Consider the following 14,777-nt stretch of genomic DNA (forward strand, 5'->3'; position numbering starts at 1 on the left):
TTTTGAGTGTTGGTCTTCAGATCAAAACAAAGAAAATAGAAAGACCAATGGGTTAGCTTCAATAGCGCTGGCTTCTAGTTTTGTCCATACCACTTACCATGTGGATCAAAGAATCATAAATTTAGTACTGGAAGGGCCTTTAGAATTCATCTTGTCCAGTTCCTCCATGTTACAGATGAGGAAACAGGTCAATAGAATTGTAATGACTTGCTATACCAGTCATATACCTACGAAAAGGCAGTTTGGCATATTTGAAGCCAGTTCTTTCCAGCTTCTTCCCCCTGCTCCAGAAGGGAAGCCAGTCACTTAGCCTTTCCAAACCTCAGTTTCCTCATTTGTAAGATGGATCAAAAATGCTTATACTACATACTTTACAGGGTGGATATAAGGAATAAATGGGATTGTCATTGTGATTTCATTTCAGTCATGTCCAGTTCTCTGTGATCCCATCTGGAATTTTCTTGGCAAAGGTACTGGAGTGGCTTGCCATTCCTTCTCTAGCTCACTTTATAGATAAGGAAACTGAGGCAAGCAGGGTTATGTGAGCTCTCGAGGTCAAATAGCCAGTAAGTGTGTGAGGCCAGATTTGAACTAAAAAAAAAAATGAATCTTCCTGATTCCAAACCCAATACACTGCTGCACCTAGCTACCCCACAAATGTTTTGCACATAAAACATGCTATATAAATAAGTTATTTTATTACCATTATGGAAAAGTATAAATGGTATCCTGCTCTTCCTCCAGGGCACGTAGTTTTGTTTATCTGAATAATAGTTGTTAGATACAAAATCTCGTGTAACTCATTAATTTTCTCAACTTATTAGGAAACTTGTCAAGAGTAACAACAGTGAAGTAAATGTTAGTTTATCCAGCACTCTTATCATCCTAATTCTTATCAGGCAACATTTTCCCTCATCTGTGGTACAATATCCAAGACAATGATCCTGAAGAGATCTGGGAAGACCAGTTCTGGTTCATGAAAAAATGATTCAGTTACATTCTATCTAGTTTGAGTCTCAACTGTATTTATCCACATTTATCTCCTAGCCAGAGATTTAGAGCTGGAAGAGGATCATCTAATTCAATCCTCTCATTTTAGAGATGAGAAACCTGAGGCCTAAAAGGTAAAGGGATTTTCCTACAGATTATACAATAGAGTTGGATTTTGACCTAGGCCCTGTTAGTCCATGTTCCTTCTACCACAACACTGTCTTTCTCTCTCCATCTTTTCCTGTCCACAGACTTCTTATTAATAGGTGACTATGGTCCAGGATATATGAAAAGTTTGCCCAGAAGTCACTTCAGAGACAGAAGCCTAGATTGGCTTATATAGGAATGCTATGAATTAGTGGGTGGTGCTTGTTCCCCTCTGAGTTTGGGGATGGTCCCAATTTTCTACAATTTCTTATTTAGTGCATACTGTTTTCCCACTCCTATGTTAGATTCTGAAAGAGACACAATGAAGTCACAGTTCTATCCTCAAAGAGCATCCGACCTAGTAGGAGAGAATAAACACGTTTAAAAATAAACATTGCTGGAAAGAAGAGAGTAAAAAGTCTACAACAGAGACACACGTCTTTTTGAAAATCGTGAAAAAAAGAAACAGTGAGAGAGATGATAGTGCTGTTCTCCTATCTTTTTGTGGCTTAGTGGGAGAGAGACCTAACCCTAAATCTAAGACGACCTGAGGTCTAGCCTTCTGCCTAACTCATGCTGACTCTGTGGTCCTAAGAAAGTTATGCAGTTTCTAAGTTCTCTAGACAATTCTCTAGCACTAGAAATTGCCAAGAAATTTATCTGCTCTGGCAGAGAGCATTCCCTCTTCCAGGAGTTCTCTAACCTAATGATATAACTTCCAAGCATAAGTATTTTATTATCACAAAATTCCATTTTCAAGATATTTTGATATTTTCTTAGCATAAGTTAAATTGTCTATGTTTAGACTCAGAGCATCCCTAATGGATACAGTTTTCACATTGGGTCTAATGGATTTTTTGACTTTGAGGAAAGGGACGCAAGAATTGAAGAGGACAAAGTGAGACCCAGTTACTGCTAAAGAAGGTCTGCTACTTATTACCTGTGCAACCTCAAGCAATCCAATTAACTCCTCTAGATGCTATATAGAGAAAATTGGACTGATTCCTTCTAGAAGGGATTTTATGTATATCTAGAATTACAGGTTCTGAAACTTTTTATATACCTTATCTGTACGAATGAATAACAAGGATTTGTTTCATTAATATAAACATTGCCTCCCATGACTGTAGCTATCTCAGTCTACCTTTTGTGACTATAGTCCATTTCTTTGCATGAATGAACCACGTGGTATCCAGTCAACAAACTAGGAGTCATTTTCCCACATTTTGCTCTGAAATTGAGATACCAGTGGACTCCTCAGTTATCTTCTGCTTATCTTTCATTCTTGCCATCTTACCAGCCCATCTTTTTCTTTTTCTTTCTTTCTTTTTTAATTGTTTTTATTTATAAGATATATGCATGGGTAATTTTACAACATTGACAATTGCCAAACCTTTTGTTCTAATTTTTCCCCTCCTTCCCCTCCCCTCCAGATGGCAGGTTGACCAATACATGTTAAATATGTCAAAGTATAAGGTAAATACAATATATGTATACATGTCCAAACAAATTGTTTTGCTGTACAAAAATAATCGGACTTTGAAATAGTACAATTAGCCTGTGAAGGAAATCCAAAATGCAGGCAGACAAAATAGAGGGATTGGGAATTCTATGTAGTGGTTCATATTCATCTCCTAGAGTTCTTTCGCTGGCTGTAGCTGGTTCAGTTCATTACTGCTCTATTGGAACTGATTTGGTTCATCGCATTGTTGGAGAGGGCCACATCTGTCAGAATTGATCATCATATAGTATTGTTGTTGAAGTATACAATGATCTTCTGGTCTTGCTCATTTCACTCAGCATCAGTTCATGTCAGTCTCCCCAGAGCTGGCAGTGAGTATAGTTCCACAAAAGTGAGACAGCTACAGGGTCACTGACAACATTTTGCTTGCCATATGCACAGGAGTATATCCATCCAGATACAAATCTCTCAGGAAAAAGCAACCTAAGAAAGAATCAAAAGATAATTATATTCCATAAGACTATAAATTCCTTGAAGGCAGGAACTATACTATGTCAACTTTTGTATGTATTCCCTAGTGTTTAACACAATGCTAGGCATGTAGGAAGTGCTTATTAAATTTTGCATTCATTCCTCTACACATAATAGAGCAATGCCCAAGCCTCATAAAAGTTTAGTGACTTTCCTAGGGAGACAAAGTTAATACCAGAAACAGAGATTTGAATCCCGGTCTTGTGAATTCTAAAACTAGCAATCTATTTACTATGTCAAGCTACTTTTATATAGTTATACAGAGTGAGGGCAAGATCCTTATTTCATCAACAAGCATTTATTGCTGCTGCTCTTCATTTTTGATGATCACTAATATCATTGGTAAAGTCTTAATTTAGCAAGAATTGGATTTAAATGAGGCAGTACTGTTAAAGTCATCTGCCTCACTCTCTCATTGTCACAGTAGTCCAGAGGCAGGACAAATGTACATGGGAATGGCCCAGGATGCAGTGAATGATCTGAGTGTCTTTGATGTCTAAACCAAGCTCTATAGCACTCTATAGCACCTGTTTCGGCACCTTTATGGTGACTGGAACAAATCGTTCTCATCCAAGAAGTCTTTCCATCCTTAAGGTAGACAACCCCAACTCACCAATGGATTTGAGGTCTGTCAGTTACCTTTAACCTGCTCCATATTACCTCTATGACTTTAGAAAAGTAATTCCTATCTGTACCTCAGTGTTCCCTTCTGCAAAATAAGAGAACTGGACTAGGTAACTTCTGAAATCTCTTGAAGCTTCAAATTTTCCTAGTAAAATTAGCTCCAATTTATTCTGTCTATATCTTATTCGTATATAACTGTTCATGAATTGTCTTTCCCATTAGACTAGAAGCTCCTTGAGGGCAGGAATTGTTCTTTATAGTCCTACTACTTAGTCCAATGCATAGTGCACAGGTACTATTGTTGTTATTATTGTTCAGTTGTGTCAATCATTGCTGTTTCTCTGTGTACCTATTTGAAGTTTTCTTGGTAAAAGTACAGAATTGCCCTTTCTTTCCCTAATTCATATTGTAGGTGAGGAAACTGAGACAAACAGGGTGAAATGACTTGTTTAGGATCACATAACTAGTAGCTGTCTGAAGCTAGATTTGAACTATGAAAATAAGTCTTCCTAATATCATGTCCAGCACTCTAGTGCCTGAACCACCTATATGCCCCTGGTACATGGTAGGCATTTAATAAATATTTGGTGACTTGACTTGATAATAGTGCTTTTCTGTAGTCCTTTAAGGCTTACAAAGTACTTTTCCTCATAAAATCCTGATATTTCAAATTTTACAAATAAGGAAATTGATTCCATTTTAATTGATATTTCTTGTGCAAATGATAGATATGGAAATATATTTAGAAGAATTGCACATTTAACCTGTATCAGATTACTTGTTGATGAGGAGAAGAAGACAAAAGGGAAGAGCAAAAGGGAAAAAAAATTCAAATGTAAGATTTTGCAAAGGTGAATGTTGAAAACTATCTTCTCATGAATTTGAAAAAATAAAATATTAATTTTTTTTCTGACTTTTTTTTCCCCTGAGGCAATTGGGGTTAAGTGACTTGCCCAAGGTCACACAGCTAGGACTTTTCAGTGTCTGAGGTCAAATTTGAACTCGGGTCCTCCTGACGTCAGGGCTGGTGCTCTATCCACTGCACCACCTAGCTGCCCCTAAATTTTTAAAAGAAAAAACAAAACAGATAAACAAAAAACAAACAAGATAAACAAAAAACAAAAAACAAAGTCAAAACAGAAACCTACAGTGGTAAAATAATTTAACTAGTTATGGAACTTAACTAGTATTGTAAGGTCTTCCTAAAAATTTCCTCCCTTAAGGATTAATTCCTTAAAAGAAATATTATCATCTTGTGATGCTGCCTTTTAAAATGTGAGAGAAATAATGGCCTGCACTATTCCTTTTAAAAAGTCTCAGCACTTTGTCTCACTATTCAACTAGGAGGGCTTCTTAACCTGTTTAAATCCAAAGTACTAGAAAATCATTTTTACAAATGAAGACATCACAGTTGTCAGGAGTGAAAGGGGTTGTCAAGAAGCTTTGCTTGCATTAGCCTAGTTGAATGAGATTTTAATAAAGCTAAGGGAAAGCAAGGCCTGCTTGACTTTCTCCTCCTACCCTTTCTGTATGGGATCAGCCCAAAGGCACACTAGACCCTAGAAATAGGAGACTCAAAGATACCTTCGGGGAACTTCATAATCTTGCCTTAGGCCAAAACTGGTACTAAAATCCTTGTTTCTGATTGCTAAAGGTCCCAAAATACTCTGGCTTGCCCTGGGGCTCAGCAGGCTCAGCAAATGTATCTATCTGAGCAAAAGGTCCAGAGAAAAGGCATTATAAATTGACAAAACATGCATTTTGTGCACACAGATGAAAGACTTGTTCATAAAACACACAAAAATACTGCTTTTAAACTTGGATTTCTATCTGATTGAGTATAATTCCTGCCATGCTCAAGGCCTTCTATCATTAATAACACAGATACTATTCAAAGGAACTACTACAAGGAGGTTAAAATGAAAAAGAATGAAAATATTTTTAATGGAAGAAGACAAGTTTTAATTCAATTTCTGTGCTTAACTTTTAGGTTATTATCATTAATAATTGTAGCTAATATTTACAAAGCTTGCAAAGCACTTTAGATACATTAATTATCCCATGTGATTCTCACAATCATCCTAAGAGCTAGTTATAATTATTATTCTCATTTTGTAGATGAAGAAGCTGAGTCTCAGAGATATTAAAAGGTTTGCCCATGGTTACCAAGTTAGCAAGAGGGAAAAAGGCTTTCCTTAAAGGCTCTACTCTATCAGGAAGAATGATTAGCAAATTGGAGGAATAGGATTTTATTTACATTTTTATTATCATAACTAATGACTGATTTTCTTGCTTTCTTTAAAGGCATCAGAAAATGTAGAAAGGGTACTAGGAAAAGGTGAAAGCCTGAGAAATCCATAATTACCTATGAAAGTCAGGCAGAACCTACTATTAAATAAATAACTAGTTTTGGAAGGGTATCTAAGAGAAAGACAATTTACCAAAGTTAATCATTCACACTCAAAACTGACATGAACCTACATTTGTCTTTATAATTCACAAAACATATAATCATCAATCAATAACAAGTTATTACATACTTATTATGTGTCAAATAGAGCAATTAAGTGACTTAATGAGTAGAATACCCATCCCAGCCCAGAGTCAGGGGAACATCTTCCTGGGTTCAAATCTGGCCTGGGACACTCATGGTTCTTTACTAGCTATGTGACCCTAGGCAAATAACTTAGCCTCTTTGCCTTAGTTTCTTCATCTATAAAATAAGCTGGAGAAAGAAATGGCCACTTTAGTGCCAGTGGCTTGAAAATCTCAAATGGGATCATGAAGAGTTGTATTTGCCTGAAATAAATGAACAATAGCAAAGAATGTCCAAAATGCCATGCTAGATACTTCAAAGAGGATTATACAATCACTGATTTAGACAAAAAGGCAAATAGTCCCTATTCTCAAAGTATTTACATTCATCTAAATTTGTAATTTAGTATAAATATACATAAGAAATACATTATTAATACATATAAAAATTATTAAATAATTAATGTTCTTAATTAGACACATGTATGTATTAGTAGGATATATAATAATCCCAAATATATGTACACACATATGTACCTACATTATATGTACATAATAGGAAAAGACACACTGTACAAAAATATCTAAGAGTCCTCATTAAAGTCAGGAATGCCCACGTTCCCATCCTGCCTCTGACACTATGACCAAGACACTTGACCCCTCCCTTAAATTATAAACTCTTCAAAGATAGGGACTTTGCTTTCTTGTGTCCTAGCACTTAGCACCATACCTGGCATATAGTAGGCACTTGATAAATGTTTATCAACTGACTCTCAATGCTCCAAGTAACTTTCTGAGATTATAAATTAAAGAGAAACTGACAACCTCCACTGGTGGAGGCAATGTTCTCACTTAGAAATCCCCTGGATTAATGAAATTACATGTTCTAGCCCTACCTATATAATAGGAAAACAGTCCTTAGTTTAAATATATGTATAACTCTTGGTAAGCACTTTTTTTTTTTAATTTACAAGTGATGCGTCTGTACTTAGAGAACAGTTTGTACGCTATTACAAGCATTGGGGGTTTTTTTAGGCTAAAGATTTCTTTGTGGACTTTGGCTTTGGTTAATGATTTTCTAATCTCCATGCTAATGTCTCTCATACAAAGTTCATAAGACTAAGATAGAAATTCAGATACATTCTCTAAGAATTACAAATAATAAAACTCATACTGGTCACTAGCCCAAATATGACCCACTTGTGTTAGATATGTAGAAATATAAATTGTATTATGTTATATTACATTTTTTTAAAATTTTTTGCCTTGAATGAGAAAAAGCTTAACTTTGGGCTCTTGCAAAGATCAGCATTGTCTTGGTCAATTCCAGCTCTTAGAATCCTTCTATTCCTTCAAAACTTAACTCTGTTATATGTTGGAAAGACCACTGCTTCTAAAATAAGAAGACTTGGATTCAAAATCTATCTGATTATCTGTGTGACTCTGAACAAATCAGTTAACATCCCCTCCTCAAACCCCAATTTCTCATCTATAAAATGAGATTAGATTAGATGAGATCTAGAAATATGATTTTTTAAAATAATAGTTTTATTTTTAATTTTTGGAATAAAACAAGCATTTCTATAAAATAGTATAATAATAAAAATATGTTGCACATGAAACCACAAATCTATTAGAAGTATGATCTTATGAACCACTCAGATTTCTCAGTTGCTACTTTTTCCATGAAGCCTAAGTGATCTATAGTGAACTATAGAGCTAGGAAGAACTATGAATGCTATCTTTTTTTTTAAAAATTAAATCGTATGTTTTCAATCAATGATGGTCCACTTCTTTTCCCTTCCACCTCCTCTACCCCTCCTTGAGTATTCTTGGTTAACTCATCAACTCTCATAGTTTCAATGATCATTTTGTAATTCCAGAGAAACTGAGCAAGACAGAGATTAGAGAGCATTCAAAAGAGAATTTATTAAATGGAGAGATTTTCTGGGACCAAATGGATCCATGGTTGGTCCCAGGGCTGAATAAGACTATTGTCTCAAAGAATCCAGCACTGAATATCCAATACAGGATTTTTTATAGAATAACAAAAACAATGACATAAAGGGGGAGGAACCTAGGATGGGGAGGACATAATGGAGGCAGGCAAAATGGAGGGAGGTACAAGAGAGGCTCCTGATATTCTAATGATGTCTAAAATGGATAAAGACCTTTATCCCATCAAACATTCAGAGGGAATGACTACAGCCTAAGGCCTAAAATATAAAACCTTTATCCTAACACTAAAAGGCAATGGTTAAAACCTGAGGCAGAGTAACTGAATAGGGCAATTAGGAAAACTGGGTCAGGACATTAAAAGAGAACCGAGGGCTGTAGTATTAACATGCCAAGGATAGACTCCCATATAGCTAATCAGTTGTCAAATTGTGTTTCTCTCACAGTGATATAATAGGAAACCCTAAATCTTTTGATTTTGGAGTCTGCCTCAGGAAGCTCCTTCCCCAATCTGTCTGATTCTGAATAGACTATTGTCATTGTTGACTGAAGATCTGGTCAGTGATAATCAAATTTCAAAGACCACCCCTCAATCTGGAGACTATTTCCTAGCCCTATGCTTGGGCTGTAGTATTAACATGCCAAGGATAGACTCCCAGCCTAAAGCCATAGAATTAGCATATTTTATTGTAGAAGCTGGATAAAATGACTCTCCTTGGTTCTGTTTCTTTACTGGATTCCCTTAGAATTCAGTCCACTTAGTAATGTACTTTCAATAAAACTTTTCCCCTTGAGTAGGAGATGGGTTTAAGCCTGCAAATTCTTTTGAGATACTTCATGACACTGGTCTGAGATTTGGGGGGTTCCCCTTTCCCAACCTCAACAACAGTATTCCCCGTTTTTCTGCTCAGAGGACCACTACTAAAGTTCAAGATCTCTTTACCTTTTGCCTACACTACAGTGACCTTTTCACTGGACTCCCTGCCTCAAGTCTCTCTCCACTCCAATCAATCTGCCACTAAACTACTAGTGATTTTTGTAAGTCACGTCTTAATTTTTTTATTAAAGCTTTTTCTTCACAAAGCATATGCGTGGGAAATTTTTCTAACATTGACCTCTGCATAACCCCCTGCTGCAAATTTTCCCCTTCTTCCCCCTCATCTCCTCTCCGATCTGACAGGCAGTCTAATACATGTCAAATATGCTGAAATACATGCCAGATCCTATATATATATATATATATATATGTATATACACACACACACACACACACACACACACACACACATATATATATGTCCAATACATGTTCACACAGCCATCCAGTTGCACAAGAAAAATCAGATCAAGAAGGAAGAAAAATAAAAACTGAGAAAAAAGAAACAAAATGCAAGCAAATAACAACAGAGAGTGAGAATGCTATGCTGTATTCCACCCTCTGCTCCCATGATTCTCTCTCTGAGTGTAGATGGTTCTCTTCATCACTGCACAAGTGGAACTGGTCCGAATCATCTCAATGTTGAAGAGAACTACATCTGTCATAATTGATCATCATATTATCTTCTTGTTGCAGAGTCACTTGTCTTACTGAGTCACCCTTCCCCCAAACAATTAAACTCTAATGGCCTTTTATTGTTTCTAGAAGCAACTACAAACTCTGATGTTTAAAGTTCTTTATATTCTTTCCCCATCCTTACTTTTCCAGGCTTCTTACTTGTTTCTCTTTTTATTCTATGACTTACTCCATCCCCCCCCCAAAAAAAAAAATCACACAAATAGGAAGTGGTAGAACCAGAATTTTTTTTTTCTGAGTTCAAATCCAACATTCATTGTATTCTATTTCTCTTCTCCAAGTTCCTCAGTTATTGGTGTTTTCTTCTTCTCAAAATAATTTATGCTTAGATATCTGACTATATATTGTATACCCCTAGTAGAATATAAGCTTCTTGAGGGCAGGCAAACCCATCTGTTTTGAAATGGCCAACTTGTAATTCATCCCAACAATCTTCTATGTCCTGTCCAGGTGCCTTCATACTGTCTGTCCCCCATTGTCTGAAATGTTCTCCCTCATGACTTGTGCTACTTAGAAACTCTGTTATACTCAATTCAAGATCTCCCTTCAATATGAATGCTTTTGCTAGGCTCCTCAGCTATTTGCTAAACTTCTCACCTTTTCTCTACAATAATTTGACTACTGTTTTTATAGGGTATATGCAATTGGAATATAAACTCTTCAGGGACAGATTATTTCATTTTCTCTTGAGTCTCCTTATTCCTAGTGTTTAACATTATGTTGAGTAAGTATTTTTAAAATATTTATTAATTGCCACTAGAGAGACTACCATTGAGACTGGGTGCATGTCCAAGGAGGAGCTAAACTGGAATGAAGCCAGCTGCCTGGGAGGAGGAAACAATAACTCTGATGCTACTTAGATGTAATGACCAGTTGGTTCCACCAGATGGAGAACATGTATTGTTGGTACCCTCTAAATTGACACCATTGGGCCAAATCCCAGTTAAATCCATCCTAATTATGGATCTGTGAGGGGGTCTTATATCCTCCTGGCATACTTAGGGTTCGCTTGGAACTTTAGGACTGCATGGAACCTCAATTCTTCTGATTTTCCTTTGAATCTACTCCCCTTAGATCAGGGGTACCTTTGACCTGGATTTTGTTAGAGGAAGATAAAAATTGTATAATTTAGTTGTGTTTTGTAAAGATTAATCATCTGTGAAGAATGAATGCCAATTGATAGTTAGAAATAAATAAAATTGGGGGTTTGGCTTTTAAAATCTAAAGTTATGTTAGTGAAATCATATGCAAATCAGAGACTTTCAGAGTTGAGGTCCTTGGTGACTATTTTCTGCAAACCATACCTCTACAATGTACCTTACAAGTGGCCATCCCACCTTTACAATTCATTACTTTCCATTCGACTTTTATAGAGTTTTCATTCTCAGGAAGCTAGAGATCAAGGACAAATGGCATTATTTAGTGTTTATATTAGTCCAGGTGGCTGCTGGGGCAGAGATGTCACTATGTAGCACACACCAGCATGGACATAAACTGCCAAATCTGCTAAGCAATTTGTAAATTATCCTTCCATGAGTTTTATGGATGCATAAAAAAGAGGATAGGGTGGGAGAGGGTGAGTCTCCACTGGCAAATTAGCAAGTAAAAGAAAACTATCTAAGTCTGTCTAGTGCAATTATAATGATCACTTCATTAATCTCTGATTTTTACATCTCCATTTGCTAGGGGACAGTGACTTATAAGACTTAATCAGAAATCAGGAACAAAGTTAATTAGAATCCAGATCCCTGGTCTTTCTTTTTCCTTTATCATTGCATGATTACTTTAGTCAAGTCTTTATGTTTACAAGAGAAAAAGAGATATTTTGTCAACTAATTGAGGCCTGTTTATATTTAGAATTTCCTTTCCTTTCAAGTTTCTAGTGTGAGTTTTAAGTGGCTTAGATGCAGCAGAACACAATCCAAGCAACTCTATTCACCTACCTAAAAAAAAATGGGGGTCAAATATGATGTGCTAAGGCACAGCGTTGTAATGACCATATTAGTACCCTGGATACCTTAAAGTCAGTGGGAGTCAAGATAAGCAAAAGTCTTTAGTTTTTGTCTTTTAGGGTTGCTGTGGGGGAATAGATATAGGAATCTCCACACCTCCTTTTTCTCTCTCCACAAAGAATGATCCCCGTAGTCCTACCCCACCCTCCTTTCATTCACAGTATACACCTACAGATCCAGCCAGCACCAGATGGTGGGCTGATCATTCTCCCAGCAAATGCTAATAGAGTATTGTCCAGTTGGTAATTAGCCTTAAGTGCTTGCTTGTCTGAACCTTCAGCCCATTACACAGTGCCTGGCAGTTTACAATTATTATCTCATTGGATCTTCATAACAAACATAGAAAGTAAGTGCTATTGTTATCCATACTTTACAGACCAGGAAATGGAGGCAAACTGAGACTAAGCAATTTGCAAACAGTCACATAGCTACTAAATGTTTGAGATCAAATTTTAACTCAAGCCTTGGTGATTCTAGACCTGGCTCTCTATCCACCTAGCTGTCTCTTTTGGGACCCAAATTCAGGCCCAAAAGCAGTGCTCTTTCCACTAAACCCCATTTTTTTCTTACCTCCCTGGGGTGGAGTGGGAAGAGGTGACATAGAAAAGGAAGGAGGTGATATTGGTGCAAGGAAAACACCCTTCCTGATTTTGTTCTCCAAGTATGGGCTGAAAAGAGAAAGGGAAATTTTCTTATTAAAATTGTTTAAGTTCACCAAAAGAGGAAAACAAAAACAAAAAACTTTGGTACATTTTATTATTGTAGGTGGCTGTGTATATGCTTTCTATTCTAGAGTAATATGAGAATAAAGCGTGGCTATCTTTAGTCAGACTCCTAGAGATGACACACAGAGCAGTCAATACTGTTGTTCATATCCACTAGATTCATTATCCCAAACTGGGTCCTGTCCATATGTTCACACAAAAGAGCAGGAAGAACTGATTGGTAATAATTGGGTTATAGGGTAATAAAGGATGTCTAGCTAGAAAGTGATTCTGAGACTAATCAGTCTAACTCTTATTTTACAGATGAGAAAACTGAAGTTAAGATGATTAAGTGATTTATCCACAAGTCCCAGTTTATATTTTTAAAACTTGGATAACACTTACCAGGTACTTTGCTCTTCTAAGATACATGAGTGCAATCATGTAACAGACATATCCCTAGTTGAAACTCTCTAGATTGGGAAGGAAAAGGAAGTAGATCCTTTAGGATTAGTGGTCTGGATAAAAGCTCTAGTTTCATTCATTCATCACTGTAGAGTTGAGTCAAGTCTCTTATAGACATATTCTATTCTTCTTCTTGTTCTTCAGTCACTCCAGGAGCATCCCCAAATCTCAGTGACCCCATTTGGTTTTTTTGTGTTTTTTGGTTTTTTTGCAAAGATACTGGAGTGGCTTGCCATTTCTTTCCCCAGCTCATTTTATATACGAGGAAATTTATTTATTTATTTATTTGTTTGTTTGTTTGTTTGTTTGTTTGTTTGTTTGTTTATTTATTTTATAAGTATAATTTTTTGACAGTATATATGCATGAGTAATTTTTTTTTATAACATTATCCCTTGTATTCATTTTTCCAAATTATCCCCTCCCTCCCTCCACTCCCTCCCCTAGATGACAGGCAATCCCATACATTTTACATGTGTTACAGTATAACCTAGATACAATATATGTGTGTAAATACCATTTTCTTGTTGCACATTAATTATTAGCTTCCGAAGGTACAAGTAACCTGGGTAGATAGACAGTAGTGCTAACAATTTACATTCACTTCCCAGCGTTCCTTCTCTGGGTATAGTTATTTCTGTCCATCATTGATCAACTGGAAGTGAGTTGGATCTTCTTTATGTTGAAGATTTCCACTTCCATCAGAATACATCTTCATACAGTATTGTTGTTGAAGTAGATGAGGAAATTTAGACAAATAGGATTTAGTGGATCATATATAATAAACGTCTTCAATTCTGATGGACGTGGACATCTTCAACAATGAAATGAGCCAAATCAGTTCCAATAGAGCAGTAATGAACTGAACCAGCTACACCCAGGGAAAGAACTCTGGGAGATGACTATGAACCACTACATAGAATTCCCAATCCCTCTATTTTTATCTGCCTACATTTTTGACTTCCTTCACAGGCTAATTGTACGCTGTTTCAAAGTCCGATTCTTTTTGTACAGCAAAATAACTGTTTGGACATGTTCAAATATTTAACATGTATTGATCAACCTGCCATCTGGGGGAAGGGGTGGGAGGAAGGAGAGGAAAAGTTGAAACAAAAGGTTTTGCACTTGTCAATGATGGAAAATTACCTATGAATAAAATTTTTGTAAAAATAAAAAAATTACATTCCAAAAAAAATTAAAAAAAATAAATGAAAGACAAAAATAAAATAAAATAAAATAAATGTCTGAGGCCAGATTTGAATTTAGGACCCCCTGATTCCAGGCTCCACTTATTTACCCATATTCTATTCTACTTCATATTATATTTATTCCTTCTCTCAAGCATTGAATCTCCCCAGCTAGGTTGTAGGCTTCCTGAAAGCAGACTGTTTTATTTATCTTTAAATCTCTCTTAGTACAATTCTCAGAAATTGTTTTCCACCAAATTTGTGATTTTATCTACATAAGGAGCTCCATGTATGGAAACATCTTCCAGCAATGCAGATCAGCAATTGTTGAGCAATTTCTAGACTTAAAGATTAGCCCAGAGGTTACTCAGTAGTGAAATGGCTTTCCCAGAATCACACATAGCCTGTATGTATTAGGGGTAATACTTGAACCTACCTTCTAGACTCCAAGGCTGGCTTCTCCCTTACACATAGTAGGCCCTTATTAAAAGTGTGTTGAAAGATTATATGATGATCAACTATGATAGACTTAGCTCTTCTCAACAATACTGTATCCAAGACAATTCCTATAACCTTGAGACGAAAAATGCCAT

General features: G+C 36.3%; 1 long non-coding RNA gene across 1 annotated transcript; it reads right to left on the bottom strand.

Moving 5' to 3' along the window:
• Window positions 1-1,962: 1,962 nt before the first annotated feature.
• LOC141546030 (uncharacterized) lies at window positions 1,963-13,005 on the bottom strand. Its single transcript, XR_012483215.1, has 3 exons — window positions 12,940-13,005; window positions 12,401-12,498; window positions 1,963-3,082 (listed from the first exon to the last, which is right to left on the bottom strand). It is a non-coding gene; the product is annotated as an uncharacterized LOC141546030 (long non-coding RNA).
• Between the last annotated feature and the right edge of the window lie 1,772 nt (window positions 13,006-14,777).

The sequence above is a fragment of the Sminthopsis crassicaudata genome, chromosome 6 (genome assembly GCF_048593235.1).
Source record: "Sminthopsis crassicaudata isolate SCR6 chromosome 6, ASM4859323v1, whole genome shotgun sequence".
Classification (NCBI taxonomy): Eukaryota; Metazoa; Chordata; class Mammalia; order Dasyuromorphia; family Dasyuridae; genus Sminthopsis; species Sminthopsis crassicaudata.